General features: G+C 50.4%; 1 protein-coding gene, 1 long non-coding RNA gene and 1 pseudogene across 2 annotated transcripts in view; 2 read left to right on the top strand and 1 right to left on the bottom strand.

The window, feature by feature from the left end:
- Positions 1-23,255, bottom strand: part of LOC131096425 (uncharacterized) — a 1,435,131-nt gene that overhangs the window by 1,173,993 nt on the left and 237,883 nt on the right.
- Positions 8,526-17,204, top strand: LOC131096461 (zinc finger protein 239-like; annotated as a pseudogene).
- LOC131096508 (uncharacterized) lies at positions 19,301-21,161 on the top strand. Its single transcript, XR_009115983.1, has 2 exons — positions 19,301-19,367; positions 20,421-21,161. It is a non-coding gene; the product is annotated as an uncharacterized LOC131096508 (long non-coding RNA).

The raw sequence follows: 23,255 nt of genomic DNA, 5'->3' as shown, positions 1-23,255 counted from the left end.
ACTCCAATATCCATCCAAATTGTACTCCTGAGCCAGGTTCATGCCACTGCTCCTCTAGGGATTCTTCCCTCTTTCTGAGTCCTTTCCTTTGGACCAATCTATTCTGTTTCCAGTATGGACACAATGTGGGAACCCCTAGGGTGATTTGTGTTACTGATCCATCTAGAGGTAAATGTGTGGTCCACTGTCCGTGTCCCAACACCCAGACTAGATTTCCAGGGCTATGCACAGTAGTATATCTGCAATCTATAGGTCCATCCATGGACTCTCTGCTAACCGTGTGAGCATACCCCCTACACTTGCATCCCCACTTTAATGCCATTTTCACCGGTACCAATCCAATTCGGTCTTCCGGTGTATCACATGTAAAAACCTCAGTACAATTCCAATCCTCCTTCTGTGGTCTGAACTCTCGGGAAGATGTAGATGTGATAAGGGCCCTATAATGTGACTGATTCTTTACTCCTGACCATTGGATGCACCATTGTACTTCCCCAAGGTAATCATAGTGTTCCAAAACACTAGGTCCCCATAATGTCTTCCAACTATTCCAGGTGTCAAAATTCTGTGTGACATTCTGGCAACTCATCTCATTTCGTTGGGATTTCATTCTTATTCATACTGTATTGCATGGCTCATCTATTGGCATTGCAATTAAACACCTCCTGGTATTTTGAATCCAACCATAATGATTGGATTTCTTTTCACATTCCTCTCTAGTCATAGCCCGAATGGTCCTACACGAATCCCTCCATACATCTACTGGTTTGGGAACTGACTGGCAGGACCATGAAACATTCTTGAATGTTTCAGGCATTTTGGTTACCGGTATTATTCCCCAGGGAATTGGTTCACCTGCAGCCTGTGGCAATGGCAGGCAAGCTGTTATTTTAGTCACATTCTGCATGATCCCAAAATCTCTGATTAATCTTACTACTAAATTTTCCTGGTCAGTATTTCATTCTATTGTATCATTAACCTCCCGTCTACTCCTTCTACCATGTCTCTGTAAGGATAACATCATTCTGTCATGCCTCCACCATGCATTTCCTATTCTAGGATTAGTGACACTCAACCACCCACAACCTTTGCCTTCCTTCCCCCACCAACTGGTCCCGTCCTCTATTCTGTCCCAGGTCAGTTCCCTATTTTGCTTCCACCATTTGACCCAAAGGTTCCTTTGATATCTTGATCTTACTAGGAAGGAACAATTTATTCTGAGAGGTGGCCCATCCCACATGTCCACTGCCATTGATACTGGATTAACCTTTATGTTTTCAGCACGATCCCCTGTCCATGGCAAAACCCTCATACTCACTCTTTTGTAATCAAAACTATCCCGTATTTTGACCAAACATGTATATTCTCCCGTATCGTTTGTGGTTACCTTGGTAAGATTCAGTACTGTGTTTCCTTGTTGTTTATCCTGATCCAAACCGACTCCTATCTTGCCTGGGCTTCTTTCAGCCCCCCGTTGCCATATTGCAATAACTTCACTGGTCTCAACTCTCTGGCTGTCAAAGATAACACAAGTTAATTGAACATCCATCCCTTCCATGACTGTAACCTTTGTTTCTTCAACCTGTACTAGAGTAGACCCTTGAACGGGTACTAGTCTCATGATCACTAGCAGTAATATAATTAAGAAGGCGGCTTTGCGCGGAAGATCATCCGGGTTGGAGACACTATCTGGGTTTCCCATTGGAACGGTGCCTTCTTTACCCTGGTGTAATGGATCCAAGCATCCATCCCCTGGACCTTCACCGCCGTGTAGGTCGTCATCATCACCTGGTGGGGTCCGCTCCACGATTCCCGTAGCGGATCCGTGATCCACTTCTTGACGTACACCTGGTCCCCAGGCTGGATGTCGTGGACAGAATTCTCCAGCGTGAGCGGTCTATTCCACTGTAACGTATTTCTTAAAGAATTCAAGATCTTATTAAGTGACATAACATACTCTGCAATCGCCTGGTCCCCACTCACATGTACCTCCCCTTTAATACAGTTGCATGATATGGTTTGCCATATAATATCTCATATGGACTTACGCCTACCTTTTCCCTTGGTTTAATTCGAATCCTGAGTAGGGCCAAAGGCAAAGCTTGAGGCCAGTGCAGTTTAGCTTCCTGGCAAATCTTTTTGATTTGTCCTTTCAGGGTTTGATTCATCCTTTCCACCTGCCCACTAGACTGAGGTCTCCAGGGGGTATGCAAATTCCAAGTTATATCTAACATTCGTGTTAATTCCTGCACTACCCCAGCTATAAAATGCTGATGACAATCCTAAAGGTACTCCAAATCTTGGTATTATTTCTTTTAACACGGTTTTTACCACCTCCTTAGCCTGATTAGTTCTACATGGAAAAGCTTCTGGCCACCCTGAGAACGTACATACATACACTAACAAGTATCTGTATCCCTGTGCCCTAGGCAATTCGGAAAAATCAACTTGCCAGTAATCTCCTGGTTGTGGCCCGACTTGCAACTTTCCCATTTGTATTTGTCTCCTAACTACTGGATTATTTTTCAAACATACCGGGCACATTGCATTAACTCTTTTTGCCATTGTTAACATCTGATTAGAGATTATCTCATTCTTCAAAAATTTTACCAATACTTCTGCCCCCCAATGACATTTATTATGTTCTGATTCCAAAATAAATTTCATTATGCGGGTAGGTACCACTATTTGTCCCATTGGTGTAACATACCACCCAAGTTGATTCTTCTGTGCCCCTAGCAAGTTTATTAGTTTTCCATCTTCTATTGAATATTTGGGCTCCTGATTCAGGTATGGGGTAGCCGGATTTGTTCTTACCGGTACCAATGCCGTTTGAGTCCATACTTTCCGTGCCACTTGCCATGCTGTAACATCAGCAAATCGATTTCCTCTGTAAACGTCTCCTTCCGCAGTCTGATGTCCTCTAACATGCATGACTGCAACTGCTTTGGGACTATGTACCACATCCAGTAGCTGTAGCACTTCTTCCCGGTGCTTGATGTTGGTTCCCTGTGAATTCAAAAGCCCCCTTTCCTTCCATAACGCCCCATGTACATGAACCACACCAAAGACATATTTAGAATCTGTCCAGATATTAACCTTTTTGTCCTTGCTCAAATACAGGGCTCTGGTGAGTCCAATCACCTCTGCCTTCTGGGCCGAAGTTCCAGGTAACAAAGCCTTTGCCTCTATTACCTGATCCAATGTTACTACTGCATACTCGGCATAGCGAGTCCCATTCTCGACAAAACTGGATCCATCAGTGTATAGTTCCCATTCAGGTTCTTCCAATGGTTCATCCTTTAGGTCAGGTCTGCTGGCATATACTTGTTCAATTACCTCTACGCAATCGTGCACCAGTCCCCTAGCTTCCTGGTCACTGCGTAAAAACTCTGCTGGATTAACATGATTAGTAGTCCTTATTTCAATATCATCCTGTTCTCTCAGGATGGCCTGGTATTGCAACATTCGACTGGATGATAGCCAGTGACCCCCCTTTTACTCCAAAACAGCCATGACCATATGGGGAACAAACACTTTCATTTTTGCCCCCAAAGTCAATTTCCGGGCCTCTTGAATAAGAATTATTGTTGCCACCACGGCTCGTAAACGCGAGGGCCACCCGGAACTTACCGAATCCAGTTGTTTAGAGAAGTATCCCACTGGCCTCTTCCAGGATCCCACCTTCTGGGTGAGGACCCCCAATGCCAGTTTTTGCCTCTCATTCACGTACAACTGGAATTCCTTGGTCACATCAGGGAGTCCTAGGGCTGGGGCCTCCTTTAGTGCCTGCTTCAATTCCTGGAAGGCCTTCTTTTGCTGTGTCGTCCACTCCAACCGATGCTGCTTCAAGGCCTCATATAGTGGCTTGGCTAGGAGATCGAAATTCATGATCCACAGTTGACACCATCCCACCATTCCTAGAAAAGATCTCAATTCCTGATGGTTACGAGGCAGGAATAGCACATATTGCCTCTATTTGGTTTACTCCCAAACGTCTCTGCCCTTGTGTGATCTCACAACCGAGGTAAATACCGCTATTTTTGACCAATTGAGCTTTTTCCTTAGAAACCCGATACCCTGCTTGGCCAAGCATGTTGAGTAATTTAATTGTTAATTCCACGCACATTTCCCTTTCCTTAGTAGCCAGAAAAATGTCGTCCACATACTGCAGGACTACATACAAGGGATATTGTTACCTGGGTTATCTTCCATTCCTCCAGCTCCTTGGCCAGCTGGTTTCCAAAAATAGTAGGGGAGCATTTAAATCCCTGTGGGAGTCTTGTCCACGTAAGCTGCTTCTTTCTCCCAAAATCAGGACTCTCCCACTCGAAGGCAAAATATTTCCTACTCTCTACTGCCAGTGGGATGCAGAAGAAGGCATCTTTAAGGTCAATCACTGAGAACCATTTAAACTCCTCTGATACAGATGTTAACAAGGTATAAGGATTAGCAACAACTGGATGTATGTCTTTCACTATTTCATTAATAGCCCTTAAGTCCTGTACCAAACGGTACTTACCATTAGGTTTCTTTACTGGAAAAATTGGAGTATTATACTCCGATTCACATTCCTGTAATATTCCTTGAGCTAAAAATTGTTTAATTAACGTGGCTACTCCCCTCCTTGCCTCAAGCTTCAAGGGGTATTGCTTTATCCTCACTGGTCGGGCCCCTTCCTTTAGTTCCACCTTTACTGGCTGCGCAGCTTTAGATTTTCCGGGGACCCTTGTCTCCCATACCCAGGGTACTACAGCCTGCTCAATTTCTTCTGGAATAGGAGAGGCATCCACTTCCTTGATCACAAAAATGCCTGCTATTTGTTCCTCAGGTATTTCCAATTTCACCCTTCCCCCTTCAAATATTATTTTCACATTAAGTCGGGACAACAGATCTCTGCCAAGAAGGGGTGTGGGGCAGTTTGGCATATACAAAAATTGGTGATCTAATTCCTTCCCCCAAACCTAAGATTTAAAGGTTGTAAAAATGGTTGTTCCTCTAGTTTCCCTGTTGCCCCCACCACCTGTACCGTTGTGTCACTCAAAGGTCCCAATCGTCTATTGAGTACAGAATAAGTAGCTCCAGTGTCTACCATAAATTCTTGATCCTTTCCATCTATTTCTAAAACTACCCTTAAATCCTTTTCTAGTCAGCTTTGATTCCGATAGTTTCCCAAAACTAGTGCTTGAGCGACTTCTGCTGGTCCTCCCGTGAATCCTCCCACAGGGGCATTCCCCATTGGACCTGTCCTTAATCCCATGTTTCCCATGCCCATACCTCCTCTAACCGGGCATTCATTTTTCCAGGGTCCCAATTGTCGGCGAAACGCACACTGGTTTGGATCCAACCTCCCCATGTTAGGTGCAAACCCAAATCCTCCCCGACCTCTTGCCAACCCCCTTTGTCCGCGATTAGCTCCTTTCTTTCTTTACATCCCACACACTCCCTTTCATCATTCACTTCTAAAACCAAAATACCACATTCCTTTTGCCATTCCTTTTTCCGATATAAAACGAAAAACAAATCCAAATATGGTATTTCATCCCATTTCTCATTCCTCCTTAAAAATTGCATCAAAGATTCCATTATCCCCAATTCCAGTGTACCATTCACCGGTCATCCCGCTTCCCCAATCTCATATTCAGGCCACCAATGATTACAATAATCTATCATTTTGCTTTTATCCAATTCTTGATAATACCCTTCACTTTTCCACCGTTTCAATATACAACCTAATGGTGTATTTCCAGGTATTTTACCATTGGCTTGCACTAAGGTTTTAAAAGTTTTAAAAGACATCATATTACAACGCTTAATTCCACTATTAATCCCAATAAACCAATATACCTTAAACCAATATACCTTCTCGCCGTCCTTCCCTAAAACAAACAGGAGGCGAGTTCCGGTCCTGCGTCCTTAGACGTCTTATGGCCGGAGCCTAGGCTTTTTTACCAACCACCAAATCCAAATCCAATTATCACCTTTTTCCAATATAAAGCACCTTCGGGCTTACCTTAATGCAGTTTGTCCGACAGGCGCGGGGGGTCGGGCACGACCGATGACTCCCCGAGAAGTGCTCGGTGCCGGCTTGGAGTGGATCGGGACGCGAACCGCCCCAGCAGCCCTCGGAGTCCTGCCGCGGTCGCCAGAAAACTGTTGCCCGATTGATAAATGACACAAAACTTGGATAAGTTTTGTGGGTGCTTTATTAAGGGCCCGGGGAACTGGGGGACTCACGTCCCAAAGTCCGAGCCCCCAAATTCACGTATGGGTGCTTCCCTCTTATACATGCGATTCACAACAAAGTCTCCAAGGAACAGTTTCCCCGTTCCCTTTGCCTAGCCTCCAAGGAACAGTTCCCCGTTCCCCTTGCCTGGTCACAGACCCCTTGTGATACATTCCTTGGTTCACAAACAAGATCATTAATCCTCTGCTTATCTTATTCTAAGAGCATTGTATGCTGCCTCTAGACAGGTTAGCATTCTTACTTTCTTGCACTAGTTTAATTATTTATTAAATCCCTAAGACTACCTGCTAGGTTACACACAAAACTCAACACACTTTTCAACTGCTACAAAACTGCTTTTTAACAAACCAGTTCACACACAACTCACTATAATTAAATATTTTGCTAAATTTCATTTCTTTTCCAACACCCTGGCAGGCACGGCAGGAGCAGCGCCCTGGCAGCCTCAGCAATCGCCCTCTGACATCTCTGGCACGCACTGCCATGGGCTGCAATTCCAGCTGCCAGCAAGGAAAAGATGCTCCTGCCCTTCAAGGCCAAATTCTGAAGGGGCCAAGACACAAATGCAGCAAGATCTTACACAGACATTTCACTGCCAGCCTCTATAACTTCATCCAGGGCTGTTTGAGCACCTGGATGGGGAAGGGAAAAAAAAAAATAATCAGGGGAGGGTCTTTGGCTGGGAGCTGCCACAGGTAAAGAGAGACCCTGGAAGGGAAAAGGAGCAGACCCAGGATATCAAGAGAGAAAGCCGGACACAAATGGCAACCAGCTGACAAGGTGGCACTCTGAAAACCAAACCTGGGCTTATGGAATAGGAATGGGACAGAAATGAAGAATTCTGAAACTTTATTTACTTGGCTTCTCTGAGCAATCTGTGAAGCCAGGACTTCACCATTCTGACAGGGCAGAAGCACTTTCTAGATCAAACCTGAGCTTCGTCCCTTTTACTCTGAGCCCAGTAAATCCCAATGAAGTCATTTGTGGTCGTTTTCATCAAGGGCCCAAGCTCTTTGTTCCAGCACATCCAGCAAGCACCAGGCAGGACAGCACAGGAACCCAACACTCAGCTGAGGGATTCAGAACATCTAAACACCAGCAGGGCACATTGCTCATTTTTGCTCCAATAGATTTGAGAAATGAAACCCTGGGGATGAGAGCTCTTTTTCAGAGCAGTAATTGCTAGTTGATTTTTATGAAGTTGATAGGGTCTGAATTTGAAGTGTTGGTCGGTTGTTAAACATTGAACGTTATAGTTCTAGGACTTGCCTTTAGTTGCCGCTATTCCGTGTTACCATTTTACCCTGTATTTGTATCTCTCCCCGGCATACTCTGTATTTGTGCCCCTTTCCGCCTCAGCCCAGATTTGTATCCCTTCCCGTCCCAGACTGAATTTAAATGAGAGGCCGTGGGAACTCCATGAACCCTCTCTGAACAACAAACCAGCACATAAACGATGACTTTACCCCAGCAGAACCGCACTAAATCACCCACCCTTGAGCAGAGCCGGATTCTGTCCTGCCCCCATAATTTTAATAGTGCTCAGCTTGGAGGATCCCCCTATGCTCCGAGCCAACGTTGCCTTCCTAAGGACTCTGGTGAGGACGGAAGCCCCGGCTGTGCCGAGAGACAAAGCTGCGCTGTTGCTGCTGCTGCTCCTCCTGCTCAGCGCGGTCCTGTGGGAGCAGCGGCGCTGTGCGCGACCCCTCGGGTTCCGCACCCAGAGCTGTCTTTAATAAAGGCCTTTTGAAAGGAGGTGCTCCAATGGCCCTGTTTATCACACTGCCAGAGCCCCTCCCCAAAACCTCCAAAACCCTCACAGGACACCCTCAGGACCCCCCAGAGCCCCCCCCAAACTCCCGCAGGACCATCCCAACACCCCCAGACCCTCCCAAGACCTTCCTATGACCCCTCCCCAAAACCCTCCCAGACCCTCCCACGGCCACCCCGCTTCGGGATCCCTCTTAGGACCCATCCGCGCCCCCCAGGTCCCCCCACAATGCCCCAGGGCCCCTCCCCAAAGCCCCCCCGGACTCTTCCCCGCCCCCCCCCCGATCCCCTCTCAGGCCCCTCCCGCTCCTGTCCCGAGCCCGGCGGGTCCCGGCGGCGGCGGGGAACGGGGCGGGGCGCCGCTTCTGGCTCGCCTCTGATTGGCTGGGCCGGCGCCGGGGAGGCGGGCCTTGCTGAGGGGAGCTGCGCCGTGATTCGTTGGTTCGGGGCCGTGCAGCGCGGTGATTGATTAGTTCGGCGGGACGCGCCGCTCTTGGCTGAGGGAGCCGGCGCACGCGGCGGAGGCGGGGGGAAGCTTGAGCGAGTCTGGGTTGTTCTCAGGTGGGTTTAGGGGGATCTGAGGGGAAGTGGGAGGGTCTGAGGGCATTTTGGGGGATTGTGAGAGGAACTGGGGGGTTGCGAGGTTGGTCCGGGGAGAAATTTGGGGGATTCTGAGGGGATTTCGTAGGGTTTTGGGGGGAATTGAGGAGTCTGAGGGGGATTTGGGGCAGTCTGATGGATTTGCGGGGGGGTCTCAGGTGGGTCTGGGGTGAATTTCGGGGGGAAATGGGGGGGGTCTGAGAGTCCTGGGGAGGTTTTGGTGTCCAGGGTGGTCCTGGGCCAACCCTGGGGGGCTCTGGGCGGTTTGGGGTTCCTGGAGGGGTCCCGGGGGAGATTTGGGGGTCTCGGCGGTCCCAGGCCCACCCTGAACCGGGGTCTGGGGGTTTCGGGGGGAGGGGGCACAGCAGGGGTTCCCCCCCCGGTTTTTAGGGTCTCCCATGGTGCCCCCTCCCCAAAAAGCTCCGAGGGCCCCCTGAAGTGGCTCCTGTTCCACCGGCCGGTGCCCCCTGTTATGAATAAGAAGCCTGACTAGGCCAATATTCAAGCAGCAATCAATTTATTATTTAATATGGTAAAGTACGAGCAATACAGCGCTGGGTACAGTGGGGGAAGTTTTCTCTCTAACTGTACGCCCATAATTGATGGTTACAGGTATTTATAGGGGTAGTCATCAGCTTTTTTCAGTAGTTTCTATTTCTAATCTTTTACTCATCAGCAATTTTTATTCCAAATTATTGGATCACAATTCTATACACTATTGTGATTTTAATTTCTCAGGATGTATCTCAAAGGAGTATCCCCAGATGGTGACGGTCCAGTTTCCGAAAGAAGAAAGACAAATCCCATCTGGTGGGGTCCAGCTCCCTAGATGTGTGTCCACCTTTTAATTGCAGAGACCATAAATCTCATAACAGTGATGTCCAGCTTCTCTTTGGTTGAAACTATAAACTCTTGAGGTGATGTTCATCTTCCTTTCTCAAGCTGCTTTTCTCTGCTTCAATAAGGTGTGAGATAAGCATGTTGTCTTTATATATATTCCAAAGCTACAGTTTCAAGGATACAAGTAATATTCTAAAATTATACTTCAGAAGGTTATTATTGCAGAGCTCTTTATGGATTAAATGCAAGCAAAAAGGAACATCCTTAACACCTTAATTCCAATGCTCCTAAATCAACTAGGGTTAATTGCAAACAAAAGAGAGGTTCAAAGGCCTTTTTCCATGCTTTATTTTCCTCAGTTATTTTTAGAATTCACAACTATCCCATTGTCGGTGTCCACACATTTCTCATTCGCAAGTACACATGTCACCTGTTTGTACCTGACACAAAAGACAGCTTTGCCTCTCACACCCCTGATCCAGGATGGGCCCGCTCAGTCTGGGGGGTTCTGGGGGGATTTGTGGGGATTTTGCGGGGGTTTTGGGGATTTCGGGGTCACTTTTTTGGGCTTTGGGGGATTTTATTGTCAGTTTGGAAGGAATTATTGGAGGTTTTGGGATGTAATTACTGGGCGAGAATTGCGTGATTTTCAGGCTTTTGTATTTTGGGGGATTTTATTGGAGTTGTGAGGGGTTTCTTGAGAAAGGATTTATTGAAATTATTTGGAGTATTTTTTAATCTTGGTGAGTTCCACTGGGATTTTCAGAGATTCTCTGGGGTTTTCGAGGGTTTTCTTGTAATTAGGGGGGATTTTGTGGGATTTTCATGGAATTTTGGGGGGCTTTTGGGGCATTCCTTGGTGTGGGGAAGAGCTGAGAGGCACCAAAATCTCCTTAAAACTCCCAAAGTCCAAATAAAACCCACTAAATCCCAAATAAATCTCTCAGAATCTCATTAGAACACCCTAGAATCCCAATAAAAGCCCACAAAATCCTTTGAAATCCCAATAATCCTGACTAAACTCCTCAAGTCCCCCAAAAATGTCCACAAAACCATAAAAAGTCCCACAAAATCTCCCCCAAGATCCAAAGAAATTCTGGCAACACACAAAAAAACCCCACAAAACCCCTGAAATCCCACCAAAAATCTCAAAAAAACCCAAAACCCCAATGAACCCCACTAAATGGCTCCACAATGCCAATAAAATGCCCCAAAATCTCCTAAAAATCCCAATAAAACCCCCAGAATCATTGAGAATCCCAAGAAATCCCAACAAAATCTCAGTAAAACAAACAAAATGCAAAAGAAGCCACAAAAACTTCAATAAACCCCCAAACACCCCCAGAAAAACTCCCCCTCAACATGCCAATAAAATCCCCCAAAATCTAAACCCCCCAAAATTCACAAAACCAGCCACTCCCAGTCACTCCCAGTATGATTCCAGTCGCTCTCAATGCGGTCCCAGTGTAACCCAGTATGGACTCAGCTGCTCTCACTGTGATCCCAGTGTGATCCCAGTTGCTCCCAGCATAATTCCAGATGTTCCCAGTTCCTCCCATTATGATCCCAGTTGCCCCAATAACAGTCCCAGTCCCTCCCAGCAGGGTCCCAGTGGTGCCCAGTTGCCTCCAGGGTAGATTCAGTACCCCAGTTTCCCCCAGCATCGTCCCAGGTGGTCCCAGCATGATCCCAGCTGTTCCCAGTGTGGTTCCAGTCCCCCCAGTATGGTTAGAGACACTCCCAGTGGGTTTTAGATACCTCAGAATAATCCCAGTCTTTCCCAGTTGCTCCCAGTTTCCTCTAGCACAATCCCAGTTTCCATCTGTTGCTCAAAGGGTGGCCCCAGTTGCTCCCCGTATGATGCCAGTTGCCCCAGTTATAGTCTCAGTGCTCTCAGCATGGTTCCAGAACCTTCCAGCTGATCCCAGTTGCTCCCAGTGTGTCACATTTTCCTCCCAACATGGGCCCAGTAGCTCCCAGTAACCCCCAGTCAGGTTCCATTCACTCCCAGTGTAATCCCAGTATGATTGCAGTCTACTCCCAGTATGATCCCAGTCACTTGCAGTCTAATCCCAGTTGCTCCCAGTCACTCTCACGCTGATGCCAGTGCCCCCACTGTGATCCCAGTTGCTCCCAGCATAGGCCCAGCTGTTCCCAGTGTGCTTCCATCACTCCACTGTGGTTACAGACACTCCCAGTATGGTCCCAGTTGAACCCAGTTGTCCCTGCTCTGGTCCCAGTTACTCCCCAGATGATCCCAGTCCCTCCCAGCATGGTCCCAGTTGTTGTTATTATATTTCTGGAGTCCCAGCTCTCAGGCTGCCACAGCCCTCGGCTGTCCTATCTTGTATTGCTGTTGTTATATTTCTAGAGTCCCGTACCTTCAGGGTGCTCTTCTCACACACAGCTCTTCACAGCAGTGTCGCTCCTGCTTCTCGGTCAGGGCTCCTCCAAGACTCTCCCTGCACAGCCAACCCACTCCCTTTTATCCCAGTTATCTTCATTAGCCACAGCAGCCACCCAATTAAGGACATCACAGCTGCAGCCCATTTACAATTAGGATCAGGGCACGGCCACTTACACAATACATAGATTTTACTAGGACTCCTACTATACCCACTCACTCCCAGTTGCCCCCAGTGTGGGCCCCGTTCTCCCCAGCATTGTCCCAGTTGTTCCCAGTGTGGTTCCAGTCCCCCCAGTATGGTGACAGTCACTCCCAGTATATCCCAGTTGTCCCCAGCATGCATCCAGTCCTTCCCAGTTTCTCCAGTTTACTTGCAGCATCATCCCAGTCTCACTCACTTGCTCCCAGTAGCCCAAACTGTGATCTCAGTTGCTCCCTTTCAACCCCTGTATCATTCCAGTAAGCTCCAGTTTGATCCCAGTCACATGCCTGCTCTTCCAGTGTCGTCCCAGTATAATCCCAGTTGCTTCCAGTCTCTCCCAGTATGGTCCCAGCCGCCTCCAGCATGGTTCCAGTTGCTTCCTGGATCAGCCCAGTCATTCCCAGTATGATGCCATTTGCTCCCAGCATGCTCCCAGTTGCTCCCAGTCAGGCCCAGCATGGGGGATGATGTGCAGGGTGTGTTCCCAGTCGCTCTCAGACACTCCCAGTATTAGTCCAGTCCTTCCCAGTATGATCCAAAGATGAGCCCAGTGTGCTCCCAGTCCCTGCCAGTATGAACCAGTTGTGCTCCACATGGTTCCAGTTGCTCTCTTTCACCCTCACTTTTTTTCCAGTCACTCCCAGTATCTCCCAGTGTACCCCAGTTTCCTCCACCGTCTTTCCAGTTCCTTCCAGTATGATCCCATTTGCTCACAAGCACTCCCAGTCAGCCTCAGTGTAGTGGCACTCACTGCCAGTATTATCCCAGTCACCTCCAGCATGATCCCAGTTCATCCCAGTTGAAGTCCAGCAGTTTCCAATCACCACCAGCATGCACCCAGTCACTCCCAGTTCCTCCCAGTTACTCCTAGCATGTTCCCAGTTACTCACAGGTATTCCCAGTCACACTCAGCACCATCCCTGTCACTCCCAGTTTATCCCATTTCTCCCTAACATGGTCTCAATTGCTCTCTGCAGGCTCCTACTCACTCCCAGTATGATCCCAGTATGATCCCAGTCTCCATCAGTGCGATCACAGTCTGGCCTGACATGGCACTATGATCCCAGCATGATGTCAGTACATAGCAAATACAGTCCCAGTCACTCCCGGTACGATCCCAGTATGATGCCAGTACAAAGCCAGTACAGTCCCAGTCACTCCCGGTACGATCCCAGTATGATCCCAGTACAAAGCCAGTACAGTCCCAGTCACTCCCAGTAGGATCCCAGTCCAGCCCAGTCCCTGGCAGTGCTGCCACTGCTGGGATCCCCCAGCCCTGTGTGCGTTCCCCCCTGGCAGATGTGCCGAGAGGAGCCCCAAGGGCTGGCAGTGGCCAGGCAGGGTCCCCAGCAAGGCCCAGTTGGGATGTGCAGCCCCCAGTGTGCCCAGTTTGCCTCTCCTTTGGCCCGGGCCGGGCTCCCCCCACCCACAGCGGCTGGGAGCAGCCGAGAGCCCCGCGCTGCCCATCCCGACCGGTCCCGGCTCCATCCCCGCTCCTGCCGTGGGCTGTGAGGGCTGCAGGGAATGGGCACCGAGGGTGTGGCTGCTGCTGGGGGAGGAGGAGGAGGGAGGGAAGGGTAGGGATGAAGGGGGAGGAGGAGGAGGGGTAAGGGAGGAGGAGGAGGAGAAGGAATGGAAGGGGCAGGATGGAAGAGGAGAAGGAGTTGGGTATAACACAGAGGAGCTCGAGGAGGGATGGAAGAGGAGGAGCGGGAGGAGAAAGAGGAGGGAAGGAGGCGGGGTTACAGGGGAGGAGGAGAGGGAGGAGGGATGGAGGAGGAGAAGGAGGTGGGGATAAGACAGAGGAGGAGCGGGAGGAAGAGGCGGGACAAAGGCTGATCAAGGCTTATCAAGGCTGAACAGATGGAGCCGCGCTGCAGCCCTGCCTGAATTCGCAGCCCCCACCCGTGGGATCATCGCCGCCACCCGTTGCGCCGATTAGCGGGGAGGGGGAGCCCGGCCCAGACATCCCGGGGAGTCCCTGGGTTGGGTTTTTGGGGGGATGTTTGGAGAATGAAGCAGTCCAAGGCTGAGCGGAAAAGGCCCCTCGGGGGGACATCGGGGGGTGCCGGTGGCGGCTGCCGGCAGAGGCAGCCTGGAGGAGCAGAGCCCTGTGTCCCCCAGGAGCCCAAAGTGGGGAGCCCAGAGAGGGGGGAGCGCTGCCATTGGCGGGAGCCTCAAGAGCCTGGAGAGGGGCAGGGGGAACTCCTTGGAGCCGCTGCAGCCCCGAGCAGAGAATGAGGGGAGAAGGGAGCCCGGGAGCCCAAACAGCCCCGGCATCCCGAAATGGGGAGAGCCAAGAGGGGGGAGCTTTTGGCATTGCTGGGACTGCCAGCAGCCTGGGCAGGGCGGGCACCGAGGAGAAGGGGGACCCCCAATCCAAGCGTGACCCCAGCAGCTGGGACAGGGGGGAACACTGTAACACCAGAGGGGAGGGACCAGGGACAGGGAACTCCTGGGAGGCTTTTCCAGGGCTGAATCTTGGTGTTTGGGAGGTTTTTATATAGCCCATGTGGCCAGTGACTTGTAGAGACGGACTTGGGCAGAGGGACATTCAAACTGAACATGTGTTGGGGAAGATGAAACAGGGAAGCCTCATAAATATGATTGTCTGGCAAAAGAATTTGAGAATATTGAAACTCTAAGCAAGATTGAGATGGAAGCAAACTTTGAGATACCTTAGTGAACAACTGGAAAACAATGGTGTGGCTTGACTGAAGGTAATCCCCTTTTGTTGAAACAATTCCCTGTGCGTGCAGACAGACCCAGGGGTCAGAGAAGACCCTACTAGCTCAGCAGAAGGGGTCCAAAGCGGTGTTTTTAGGGTTTAAAATGTAACACAGTATCATGATGTAATGATTCTTACAGGCTGTATATAAATGCTCTAGGATTAGTATCTTGAACTAGATTGGTTAGTGAGAAATAGAATATTCAACAGAGAAGAAGATTTATTGTATTGTAACGGGAAGCTTACTCTCTTACGCTCTTCCCCTCTTACTCTCTCACCCTCTCATCCTCTCTACCCCTCTCTTCTCTCAGGCCTGCTCCGACCTGTGGCTGGCAGCTCCAAGCGGGGCCCTGCACCCAGGCCCTTTGCAATAAACCGCAAGTTCCACAACCTGGCTGCAGAGATCTCTCGTCTCTGTCCGTCCCGACCGTCCTACCCCTCAATGCTCCTACAAACGCGCTCATCCCTTGTTTTCCCCAAACCAGGATTTCCCATTGCCAACCCCTGGGAGACTGCGAGGAAGACGGAGATGCCCCAGGACACTGAGGCAGGTGAGGAGGAAGTCAGTGCCCCTTTCCCCTCTGTGCTGCTCCATCTCCCAGCCCAGCACGGCCCCGGCTGCAGCTCAGCCCTGGGGGATCTCCTTGCCCTTGCCTGTGGCACGGAGGCAAATCCCATCCTGTCCTTGTCCTTCCTCCCCCAGAGCAGGAGCTGAGCATGGAGAGCAGGGAGGACAAATGCCCGCGGCAGAACCTGGTGGAAGAGGCCGTTTTGAGCGGCTCCACAGCGCAGGAAGCCAACGGGGAGGAAAAGGCGCGGAGATGCCGCACGAGGAGGAGCTGCAAACGCAGCTGGTGGGGATCTGAGGGGGAAAGAGCCAGCCTTGGCCGGGAAGGCAGCCAGAGATGGAGCCAGAGCTCGGAGCTGGTGCTCCATGAGCAGCTCCATGATGGGGAGAAGCCCTACACGTGCGTGGAGTGTGGGAAGAGCTTCAGGCAGAGCTCCCACCTGATCAGGCATCAGATGATCCACACTGGGGAGAAGCCCTACAAGTGTGGGGAGTGTGGGAAGAGCTTCAGGGAGAGCTCCAGCCTGATCAAGCACCAGAGGATCCACACTGGGGAGAGGCCCTTCGAGTGCGGGGAGTGTGGACAGAGCTTCAGCCAGCGCTACCACCTGATCAGGCACCAGAGGACCCACACTGGGGAGAGGCCCTACGAGTGTTCCAAGTGTCGGAAGGGGTTTCAGACCAGCTTCCATCTCATCAGGCACTATCAGAGTCACACAGAGGAGAGGCCCTTCCGCTGCCCCAACTGTGGGAAGGGATTCAGGTGGAACTCCCACCTCGTCAGGCACAGGCACATCCACACTGGGGAGAGGCTCCATGAGTGTGATAAATGCAGGAAGAGGTTTCTGACCAGCTCCCATCTCCTCCGGCACTATCAGAGTCACACAGAGGAGAGGCCCTTCCGCTGCCCCGACTGTGGGAAGGGATTCCAGTGCAACTCCACCCTCGTCAGGCACCGGCGCATCCACACTGGGGAGAGGCCCTACGAGTGTCCCCAGTGTGGGAAGAGCTTCTCCAGCAGCTCTCACTTGACTCAACACCAACGGAGGCACCGGTAAGGGAAGCCCTGCGAGTGCCCCGAGTGCGGGCAGAGCTTCGTGCGCTGCTCCAGCTCCATCCCCCACTGGAGGAGGCACTTTGGGCACAGCCCTGGTCACTCACATTCCCTGTGATCCATGTTGGCAACACACCTGGCAGCTTTTACTTTTGTTTTGGCCCTAATGTTTCTAGCTTCTCTATCTCTTTGCACTCCGAAAGTCAAGAGAGATGGATCTGTCACCTGAAAACCACTGAAATCCCAGTGAAAACTACTCAATCTTACCCAAAAGGGCTCAATCCCACCTCAAAAAAAACTCAGCGCCGTACCAAACTCACTTGATTTCTCAGCCACCTAAGTAAGATGGGGCTGGGAGGAGACTGAGAGAAGTGGGATCTCAGAGCGGTGGGATGAGGATTGTGTGGAGCTGGGTGTGTGGGATGCAGTTGATAGCAAATAAAATTCTCAGACTTACTGATTTCTCTCCCGTTCATGTTCAGTCCGTTGCAGTTCTGTTTGCAGAGTGCTGCCTTCTCAGCTCATTGTGTTTGTGTCCCCTGTTCTCTCCTGCCTCTCTTTGCCTGCTCTGTTTCTCTCTCAGTGTCTCCCTTGACCCAGGGACCACCACAGATCCTCCCCTGATTTAATTGACCCAGGCACCCCCAGAGACCCTCCCTATATTTAATTGCCTCAGGGACCACCAAATACCCTCCTTTGATTTATTGCCCCAGTGACCACCAAGGATTCTGCCCTGATTCAATTGACTCCATCTCTGATTTAATTGACCTCTGCCCTGTTTTAATTGACCCCTCTGTCACCAAAGACCCTGCCCATATTATTTATTATTTTATTTCCCAAATATTATTTTAATTCCCAGTCCCAGGAGCTGAAGTCCTGAAGGCTGGCAGGGAAATGTCTCTGTAGGATTTTGCTCCATTTGCCTTCAAGGGCGGGAACATCTTTTCCTGTCTGGGAGCTGGAATTCCAGCCTTTTGGAATGTATGCCGAGCAATACAGACTGGCATCAGATATGGACTGGGATCAAATGGATTGGGATCAAACGTATTTGGATCAAATAGGGACTGGGATCAAATATGGACTGGGATCAAATAGGGACTGGGATCATATGTACTATCCTGAATTTCCTCATTATCCAAAAATTCCCATAATTCTGGAATTTCTGTTATCCCAAAATTCTCATTATCCCAAATTTCCCATTGATCTGGAATTTCTGTTAGACTGGAATTCCCGTTATCCCAAATTTCCCCTTGATCCCAGAATTCCCATTATCCTGGAATTTCTGTTATCCTGGGATAAATCCCGTTATCCCAGTTCCCCATTATCCCACTCTCCCAGTTCCCCCCATTATCCCAGTCCCCCACATTATCCCAGTTCCCCCCTTATCCCATTTTTCCTGTTATCCCAGTTTCCCCCGTTTTCCCAGTTCCCCCCCACCCCGCTATCCTGTGCCCCCCAGTTATCCCAGTTCCCTACTCAGCGGATGCCTGAGAGACTGGAATCCTATGCACTGGGACAAACTGGAATGGGATAGCCCAGACTGGGATCCTATGGACCTGAATTATATGGAACTGGGATCCTATGGACTGGGATAAACTGGACTGGGATAGCCTGCACTGGGATCCTACGGAAAAGGATAAACTGGACCGGGATAAACTGGAATGGCACCAAATAGGGATTGGGACTGTATAAACTGGAACCCTGTGAAATGGGATCCTATAGACTGGGACTGCACAGACTGGGACCCTATGGATCCGGGCCATACACACTGGGATAAACTGGTCTGAGATTCTATGGACTGGGATCCCACCAAACTGGGATCGCATGGACCGGGACTGGAAATACAGGGATGGCATGGAAGAGGAGGGATAACGGAGATCGAGAAAGGATGGAAAAAAGAGGAGTAGGTGGGGTTAGGGAGGAGCAGGAGGAGGAGGAGGGGTAAAATGGGAGGGAAGAAGAAGGAGAAGGAGGGAGGGTCAGGGAGGAGGAGGAGGAGGGAGGGAAAGGGAGGGACAGAGGAGGAGAAGGAGGTGGGGAAAGAGGAGGGGGAGGGGGGATGGAAGAGGAGAAGGAGGTGCGGTGAGGGAGAAGGAGGAGGAGAGGGGATGGAAGAGGTGGAGTGGGAGGAAGAGGAAGAGGAGGGACAAAGGCGGATCAAGGCTGAGCAGATGGAACCATGCGCTGGAGCCCTTCCTGAACTTGCAGCCCTCACCTGTGGGATCATCGCTCCGCCCCCGTCGCGCCGGTGAGCAGGGAGGGGGAGCCCGGCCCAGACATCCCGGGGGGTCCCTGGGTTGGGTTTTTGGGGGGATGTTTGGAGAATGAAGCAGTCCAAGGCTGAGCGGAAAAGGCCCCTCGGGGGGACATCGGGGGTGGCGGTGGCGGTGCCGGCAGGGGCAGCCTGGAGGAGCAGAGCCCTGTGTCCCCCAGGAGCCCAAAGTGGGGAGCCCAGAGAGGGGGGAGCGCCGCCATGGGCGGGAGCCTCAAGAGCCTGGAGAGGGGCAGGGGGGACTCCTTGGAGCCGCTGCAGCCCCGAGCAGAGAATGAGGGGAGAAGAGAGCCCGGGAGCCCAAACAGCCCCGGCATCCCGAAATGGGGAGAGCGAAGCAGGGGGAGCTTTTGGCATTGCTGGATCTGCCAGCAGCCTGGGCAGGGCGGGCACCGAGGAGAAGTGGGACCCCAATCCAAGCATGACTCCAGCAGCTGAGACAGGGGGGAACACTGTAACACCAGAGGCAAGGGACCTGGGAGGCTTTTCCAGGGCTGAATCTTGGTGTTTGGGAGGTTTTCTGCAGCCCAGATGGCCAATGACTTGTAGAGATGGACTGGTGCAGAGGGACCTTCAAACTCACCGTGCTCATCCCTTGTTTTCCCCAAACCAGGATTTCCCATTGCCAACCCTTGGCAGGCTGTGAGGAAGAGGAAGATGCCCACGGACACTGAGGCAGGTGAGGAGGAAGTCAGTGCCCCTTTCCCCTCTGTGCTGCTCCCTCTCCCAGCCCAGCATGGCCCCAGCTGCAGCACAGCCCTGGGGGATCTCCTTGCCCTTGCCTGTGGCACGGAGGCAAATCCCATCCTGTCCTTGTCCTTCCTCCCCCAGAGCAGGAGCTGAGCATGGAGAGCAGGGAGGACAAATGCCTGTGGCAGAGCCTGGTGGCAGAGGCCGTTTTGAGCGGCTCCACAGCGCAGGAATCCAACGGGGAGGAAAAGGCGCGGAGATGCCGCACGAGGAGGGGCTGCAAACGCAGCTGGCAGGGATCTGAGGGGGAAAGAGCCAGCCTGGGCCGGGAAGGCGGCCGGAGATGGAGCCAGAGCTCGGAGCTGGTGCTCCATGAGCAGGTTCATGATGGGGAGAAGCCCCACACATGCGTGGAGTGTGGGAAGAGCTTCAGGTGGAACTGCGACCTGATCCTGCACCAGAGGACCCACACTGGGGAACGGCCCTATGAGTGTGATCAGTGCAGGAAGAGGTTTCAGACCAGCTGTGATCTCCTCAAGCACCAGCGCACTCACACAGAGGAGAGGCCCTTCCACTGCCCCGACAGCGGGAAGGGCTTCAGGCAATATATCTGTCTTGTCAGGCACCGACGGATCCACACTGGGGAGAGGCCCCACGAGTGTCCCCAGTGTGGGAAGAGCTTCAACCAGAGCTCCAACCTGATCAGGCACCAGAGGACCCACACTGGGGAACGGCCCCATCAGTGTGGGGAGTGTGGGATGAGCTTCAGGGAGAGCTCCACCCTGGTCCAGCACTGGCACATCCACACTGGGGAACGGCCCTACGAATGTGGGGAATGTGGGAAGAGCTTCTCACAGAGCTCCCACCTGATCCGCTACCAAAAGATCCACACTGGGGAGAGGCTCTATGAGTGTGATAAATGCAGGAAGAGGTTTCTGACCAGTTCCCATCTCCTCCGGCACTATCAGAGTCACACAGAGGAGAGGCCCTTCCAATGCCCTGACTGTGGGAAGGGATTCAAGCGTAACTCCACCCTCGTCAGGCACCGGCGCATCTCCACTGGGGAGAGGCCCTACGAGTGTCCCCAGTGTGGGAAGAGCTTCTCCAGCAACTCTCACTTGACCCAACACCAACGGAGGCACCGGTAAGGGAAGCCCTGCGAGTGCCCCGAGTGCGGGCAGAGCTTCGTGCGGTGCTCCAGCTCCATCCCCCACTGGAGGAGGCACTCTGGGCACAGCCCGGGTCACTCACATTCCCTGTGATCCATGTTGGCAACACACCTGTCTGGTTTTCCTTTTGGTTCAACCTTAATTTTTTTCTCTTCTCCTTGTTTTTCCACTCTAGAAACCAAGAGGGATCAATCTGTCACTTCAAAACCACTCAAATCCCACTGAAAATAACTGAATTTTAACCCAAAAGGGCTCAATTCCACCTCAGATTGCTTGTTCCCTCCTCAAAAAAACTCATTCCCATGCCAAACTCTCCATTGCACAGCTGCCAGGGTGAGATGGAGTTGGGAGGAGATTGGTAGAATTGGGATCTCAATTTGGAGCAATGCGATGGGGATTGTGTGGGGCGGGCTGGGTGTGTGGGATGTATTTGATAGCAAATAAAACTTTCAGACTGTATGGTTTCTGTCCCATTCATTTTCAGTCAGTTCTGTTTGCAGAGTGCTGCCTTCTCAGCTGATTCAATTTCTATAAAAATCCCCCTTTTAAAATTGCGTAACCCAAACAATCCAAAAACCAATATCCAAATAAAACCACCCACACACAATTTTTTTTGTAAATAATTTTAATTTTTCAAGAGTACTTAAGGATGTTATTGAAGTTTAATTGTTTAGTTAAAATGTTTGAGAAATTAGAGTGGTGTTTGGTTTTGTGTTTAGTGTATTTGTAATATAAATTGGTTTACCAAGGTGTGTTAGATTGCATGTTAGTTTTTTTAGATATTTTTTATCTCAACTGTATTAGTCGTCGAGTTAAAACTTTCAAAAGTTATTTCTTGGTACATAATTTATTTATATTTATTGGTCATGTTATAGTAATAGTTATTGTTGTTTTGGATTGAATCATTATTGGAGTATTGTAAGTAAGAGTTGAAATTACTATATTTCATTTTCATTATAATGATTTCATTTTAATAATTATCTTTTTCTTTATGATTTCATCCTAATTTTTTAAGATGATAGGAAGGAAGTTCAAGGGCAGGAACATTTTTTCCTGGCTGGGAACTGGAATTCCAGACCCTGGGAGTGTGTGCAGGACCACACAGACTGGGATCAAATATGGGCTGGGATCACCTGGACTGGGACCACACACACTGGGCTGGGTCCATTTGTTTAAGTAATATTGTTCTATAGTTTTTATTTCTGTTGTTAATTAAGCTCAGTGGAATAGCTGCTTGTGTTAAACTGCCTGCTTGGATGGGATAACATCCAATGCACACAGGATGAGGACACATGTACAGATCTGCCAACTATCAGCACTCCCTGTCTGAAGGCAGAGTTCACCAAGCCCCAAAAGCTGGAGGTGATAAAGAGAAGGAGCCAAAACCACAGCCAAGAAACACACATGCTCTGAAAAGGCAGACCCAAGGAGGCGCCATGTAAAATCATTCCTGGAACATGTAAAGTAGGTTATGGATATGCATGAGGGTCTATGAATATGCAAGAGGCTGAAGGGGAAAGGTATTTCAGGTGGATCCCCGAAGGTAACAGGGTGCTCCTGGCTGAGTGCCAAGATGCACCCGGCCGTGATAACCTTTGCTCCATGGTCCTGGTCTCCCATTGTCTTTTATTAAACCTTTTACATTTTCACAGGAGAGTGAATGCTTTTTTCACCAATGGAATCTCAAGGACACAAGGGTCAGTGGTTAAGGCAAGGCTCTGCTTTGACCAGGTGGGGCCTCATGGGACACAGGTGCCGCTGGGACATTGCCAGGTCTGGTAGGAACAAGGCTCCATTATTTCACAGGAAGGCCTCAGGGCACCCAGGAGAGCGGCGTGACAATGACATCTTGGGGAACCAAGTGTCACCTGCAAACACAACGGGGCCTCATGGAAGCCAGGGGCCACTTGGATATTGCCAGGGCAGGTGGAACTCAGTGTCCATTGTGACACAGCACAGCCTCATGGAACTCAGCAGAGCACTGGGACAGCCTGGAATCTCATGGAGCCAAAGCTCTGCTTTGGCAAAGTGGGGCCCACAGGACACAGGTGCCAGCGGGACATTTATTACTGCGCCTGAGTGGGTCGCAGCTGGTGAGAGACAGACGGTGAATCTTGTATCTTGATCAGAAGGCTTGATTTATTAAGATATTATATATAATACATTATGACTATACTAATAGAATATAGAGAGAGGTTTGCAGAGCAGCTAGGCTAGCTGAGAATAGATAGAAAAGAATCTACAACAAAGTTGTGTTCAAGGACTCAGTCCCCTAGCTTGCACTGGTGATTGGCCCTTAATTATAAACATAGGAAATGAGCCAATCGAGGTGTTCCTGTTGCATTCCACAGCATCTGATAATATTTGTTTACCTTGTCTTCTGGAGCCTCTGGCCTCCCGAAGACACAGAAATCCGAAAGAAAGGATTTCTGTGGAGAAATGTCTGCGACAGACTTTGCCAGCTCTTGTGGAACCCAGTGTCCACTGTGACACAGCAGAACCTCATGGAAACATGGGAACCACTGTGACACAGTGAAATCTCATGGAAGAAAGTGTCAGCTGTGAATGCAGCATGGCCTCACAGAACCCAGGGGCAACGGGGACCGTGCTGTGGCTTGTGGGAGCAAGGGGCCATTGTGACACATCAGGGCCTCCTGGAACCCAGGAGAACATTGTGGGCCCATGGATTCTCATGGAAGCATGGCCCC

The sequence above is a fragment of the Melospiza georgiana genome, unplaced genomic scaffold, assembly GCF_028018845.1.
Source record: "Melospiza georgiana isolate bMelGeo1 unplaced genomic scaffold, bMelGeo1.pri scaffold_29, whole genome shotgun sequence".
NCBI lineage: Eukaryota > Metazoa > Chordata > Aves > Passeriformes > Passerellidae > Melospiza > Melospiza georgiana.
The sequence above is the reverse complement of the archived record's forward strand: the minus strand, read 5'-3'. Positions and strand labels throughout refer to the sequence as shown.